Raw genomic sequence first — 5,340 nt, forward strand, 5'->3', positions numbered from 1 at the left:
TACCTGTCTTATTCCAAAAAGGATTAAAAATGTCCAAAAAATATTACAATGATAACTTTTCTTTCAAGTATTTTTAAAACATTCAGAATTGTAAGCAGATGACTGCCCCTCAGTGTTCATCACTCCAAGCTTTATTTAATATCTGGTACATATTCTGTCTCCTACTCTGGCTCAGATCAAGGCAGTTCCCAGAGGTTTGTTGTCGGTGGTGTGAAGACAGAGAGAGATAGGCAGGTCTGGGCCTTGCCCTATTCTTTCCCCAAATTTCCCTTTTGGTGCATCCTGGATTCGTCTCAGTTTCTCTGGCCCAGGGTTGCCAAAATTGAGGACAAGTGTTTGTGTTATTGACAAGGGTCCAAAGGACTACAGAAGACCTGAGGCTTTGCTTTTCTACTTATCTCTATAGCATCGATCTTTCATGCAGAAATTGGCTGGGAAGTTCCCCACTGTGTTTTCATATCTGCAGTGGTTTGGGGGTGGTTTAAATAAAAAATTAAATACAATTCTTAAAGCTTATTTTGCTTAATGTTATGACCGAGTGTACACTGAAAAGCTTTGCAGAAATTAGAATTATATATAATCACTATTAAAACCGTACAACATGACAAGAAACAAGTGTTGGTGAGGATGTGGAGAAAAAGGAACTGTTGTGCACTGCTGATGGAAATGCAAACTGGTTCAGCCACTGTGGAAAACAGTATGGAAGTTCCTTAAAAAAGTAAAAATAGAATTACCATAGGATCCAGTAATTCCACTACTGGGTATTTACCCCCAAAATATGAAAACATGAACTCAAAGAGATATATGCACCCCTATGTTTATTGCAGCACTATTTACAACAGCCAAGATATTGATGCAACCCAAGTGTCCACCAATAGGTGAATAGATAAAGAAGAAATGGGTTGGATATATATATATATACACACACACACATACATATATGTACACACATATACATATATGTATACATATACACGTACCTATATGTATATATACATACATATACACATATGTATATACACATATGTATACGTATACACACATATATGTATACATATACATATGTGTAGATATACACATGTGCACACACACATACATATAGTGGAATATAACTCAACCATAAAAAGAATGAAATCTTGCCATTTGCAACAACATGGATGGATCTAGAAGATATAGTGCTAAGTGAAATAAGTCACTCAGAGAAAGACAACTAATACGTGATTTCACTCATGTGGAATTTAAGAAACACAACAAACTAGCAAAGGGAAAAAAAAGAGAGACAAACCAAGAAATAGACTCTTAACTATAGGGAACAAATTGATGGTGAAAAATAAATAAAAGAAAAAATATTATACAACATTGGTGGAGATAAAAGATTTTTTCCTAAATGTATCTGCTTAATGCACTCTCTTTTAATAGAGTGTTTTATTGTCCATCTCTTTCCCTGTTTAATTATTTGAAAGATTTTAGTAACTGATTTTTAAACAAAATGAATAATATTATAATCATTTTAAATAATTTTAAATATAAAATGAATGATATGTAATTATAATATAATCATTATAATTCTTCACTAAGAANGTAATGTTAAACATCTTGCTTACTGGCCGTTTGTATAATCTATTTGGAGAAATGTCTATTTAAGTCCTTTGCCCATTTAAAAATCGGTATATTTGTCTTTTTATTATTGCATTATAAGAGTTCTTTACATATTCTAGATGCCGTTCCCTTATTAGAGACATGGCATGTAAAAAATATTCTCCCAGTTTGTGGCTTGGTTTTTACTCTCTTGATGGTGACATTTGTGGCAAAAAAAGTTTTTAATTTTGATGTTTATTTTTTTCTTGCCAGTTGTGCGTTTGATGTCAGATCTACAAAACCATTGCCTGATCAGGTAATTAGCTTTCATGTCTCCTAAAGACTGTAGCAAAGGCTGAATGAGCACTTACAGTAACGATGAGAGTGTGTGTGTGTGCACGTGCATAGACTTAACATTTTAGAGCACTTTTAGATTTGCAGCAAAATTGAGCAGAAAGTACAGAGATTTCTAAAATGCCCCCTGCCCCACACATGCCCAGCCTCCTCCACTATCAGCATTCCCCAGCAGAGTGGTACGTTGTTGTTGTTGTTTTGAGAGAGAAAGGGGACTAAGTGAGCAAGGGGCAGAGAGAGAGAGAGAGAGAGAGAGAGAGAATCCTGACAGGGAGGGAGGGAGAGAGAGAGAGAGAAGCGGGGCTCACCCAAAGCGGGGCTTGAGTTCACCTGATGCGAGGCAATTTGTTACAATAAATGAGCCTGCACTGACACATCATTATCACCTGAAGTCCATAGTGTACATTAGGGTTCACTCTTGGTGCTGTGCGTTTTATGGATTTTGACAAATGTGAAATGGTATGTATCCATCATGATAATATCACATAGAGTGTTTTTACTGCCCTAAAAGTCCTCCGTGCTCCGCCTATTCATGTCTCCCCCTTGCACCTAACTCCTGGTAACCACTAAGTTTTTTACTGTCTCCATAGTTTTTGCCTTTTTTATGTAGTTGGAATCATACAGTATGTTGTCTTTTCAGACTTGCTTCCTTCACTTAGTAGTATATTTAAGTTTCTTCCATGTTTTTTCATAGCTTGATAGATTTTTTAATTTATTTATTTATTTTTTAAATATTTTTTTATTTACTTCTAGGAGAGAGAGAGAGAGACAGCGTGAACAGGGGAGGGTCAGAGAGAGAGGGAGACACAGACTCCGAAATAGNTGTGCAGACATAAGTTTTTAAGTACTTTGGGTAAATCATACTAAGGGGCGCAATTGCTGGATGGTATAAAAAGAGTATGTTGAGTTTTGTATGTAACTGCCAAATTATCTTCCACAGTCGCGGTACCATTTTGCAATATCCCCAGGAACGAGTGAGAGTTCTTGTTGCTCTGCATCCTTGCCAGTATTTGGTGCCGTCAGCGTTCTAGATTTCGGCCCTTCCACTAGGTGCGTGGTGGTATCTCACTGTTGTTCTACTTTTCATTTCCCTGATGACAGATGATGTTGAGCATCTTTTCATATGTTAATTTGCTTCTTTAGTCTTCTTTGGTGAGGTGTTTGTGCAGATACTTTGCCCATTTTTTCATTGGGTTGTTCATATTCTTATTGTTGGGTTTTAAGAGTTCCTTGTATATTTTGGATAATAGTCCTTTATCGGAGATGTCATTGGTAAATATTTTCTCCCAGTCTGTGGCTTGTCTTCTCTTGACATGTTTGTGTTTTGCAGAATCACTCCCTTCACATTCATTCATTGAGAATCTATTATGGTTCAGGTTCTCCCCAGGGCTTTGGGGATATAAAAGTGATTAGCACATAATCTTGCTGTTAGCCTAATGGAGGAGAAGTACATGTAAACAGGTGGTTAGAAGCTACTTCTGAGGCAAGCAGCTCAGGGTTCTTGAAGAGGAGGCTGAGACATGAAGGAAAGGGATTTGACAGCAGGCAAAGGTATAGAGGGACTGTTGGGTGCAGAAAACACGTCATCATTATGGCAAAAGTAAGTTATTGTCAATGTGATCATAAGCTGTTGTTGCTGTGGCTCCAATTTGTCTAGTCCAGAGCTAGGCAAACTATGGCTGTGGGCCAAGTCTGCCCTGCTACCTCCTTTTATAAATAAAGATTTATAGGAACACATTCATGCCCATTTATTCATGGATTGTCTATGGCTACTTCTCTCCTACGATGGCAGAGTAGTTGTAACAGAGACAGTCTGGCTTGCAAAGCTTCAAATATTTATTATCTGTCTCTTTATAGAAAAAGTTTGCTGACCCTGCTCGAGGCAAAAATTTATTAGAAAATGCTTGTACCTTGTCATTTTTACAAAAAGCATTGCAAATTTGCATGCACTTGGCAACTGTTTATATGCCTGGAAGTGATTTTGTTGTTTTTCAGAATTTTCTCCTGATTTCTGCTTTTTTAATTTCAGCTAATTAATTTTCATCCAACAGTTATGCATAATTGACTTAACTACAAATGATAGTAACCTGCTCAGCCCCTGAAAAGAAACTTAAATATTTGCTCTTTTTTTCCTTGAAAGTTGTATTGTTTCTTTCATGGTTTATGTTTCTTTCTTTTTAAAATTAAATGAACAAATTCATGTTCAGTTCAGGAAAGTCAGAAAATCATGGACAAGCAAAAGAACATTAACCCATAATCTCTCCTATCCTCGTAGGAAAAAAACCTTTTTGGACCCTCAGTATGTAACCTTTGCGGTTCTTTTCCATGCATATGTGCGTGTTTCATTATAAATTTTTACATAGACCATCCTCTGCTACTGTCAAGTATCTTTAATAGGCATATGCTTTCCTTTTTCTTGCAGTATCTTCATGATTTCATGTGGTCAGGACTGGTCTACTGATGGAAGATGCCAAGGAAGGTGACCACAGAGTTACCCATATTTTTGCGTCCTTTTGGAAACAAAGGGAAAATGCTACAAGAAGTGAATTGGTTGGCTGCCCCACAAAACTGCTGAGTAGTCAGGTATCATAAAGCTGTCTTTGCCTTTCTGGATACTCCAAGCACAAGAGCAGAGCCCAAAAACTCGAACTTGATACCAGTTATCTATTGCCCCAGTAAAGCTGCATGATAAACCAGCACAAAGCCTTAGTCTTAAATAACAATACGATCTATTCCTGGCACATGTGGGTGGTTAGCTAGGTGGCCCTGTGCTCTCTGCTGGGCTCACGCATCTGGGGCTTGGCTGCTGTAGGTTCCTATAGGCTGGTCTTGCCTGATTGTGGCTTGGCTCACTCATGTGTCTGACAGTCTTTGGTGGGCTTGCTCTTTTATCTGGGGGTCGTCTGGCTATTGGCTGATTTAGGCTGACCTCAGCCACTTTGACTGTGTCTTTCACGAGAGGTATGTGAGAGAGCAGGTGGGGACGTGCAAGGCCTCTTGTGGTCTAGGCCTCACCTACTGGACAAAGTGCATGGGTGACATCAGACTGAAGGGGTGAGGATATAGACTCTGCGTCTTTAGTGAGATGAATGACAGAATGACATGGCAAAGTCATGGAGACAGAGGCAGGTGGAGAATTGGTGCAGTCAGTCTTCCATAGACTAGTTATGCGGCTGAGGGCACTATAGGTGATATGTACCTTTCAGGAGGAGCAGGAATTTCGTTTGTGGCTGATCTAAGCCAATGCTTGTCACGTGGTGGTAACTTTCTTCCTGTTTGCCATCTCTAAGAAGAACTACTCTGTAAAGGACTCCTGGCAACTACTCTGACATTTCTTTCTTTTGATTTTCTTTATGTTTTTAGAAGTTATCAGGTACAGATTCGTTTTTTCTGCTTGTTCTGGAGGAA

The 5,340-nt window shown here is 38.4% G+C and overlaps 1 long non-coding RNA gene across 1 annotated transcript in view; it reads left to right on the plus strand.

Annotated features, from left to right (window-relative positions):
- The first annotated feature begins 4,366 nt into the window (after nt 1-4,366).
- Nucleotides 4,367-5,340, plus strand: part of LOC144229607 (uncharacterized) — a 214,731-nt gene continuing 213,757 nt past the window's right edge. The window contains exon 1 of the long non-coding RNA XR_013334534.1: nt 4,367-4,515. This is a non-coding gene — a long non-coding RNA (uncharacterized LOC144229607). The remainder of the gene's footprint in view (nt 4,516-5,340) is intronic.

This window comes from Crocuta crocuta, unplaced genomic scaffold (assembly GCF_008692635.1).
Source record: "Crocuta crocuta isolate KB4526 unplaced genomic scaffold, BGI_CrCroc_1.0 scaffold657, whole genome shotgun sequence".
Lineage (NCBI taxonomy): Eukaryota > Metazoa > Chordata > Mammalia > Carnivora > Hyaenidae > Crocuta > Crocuta crocuta.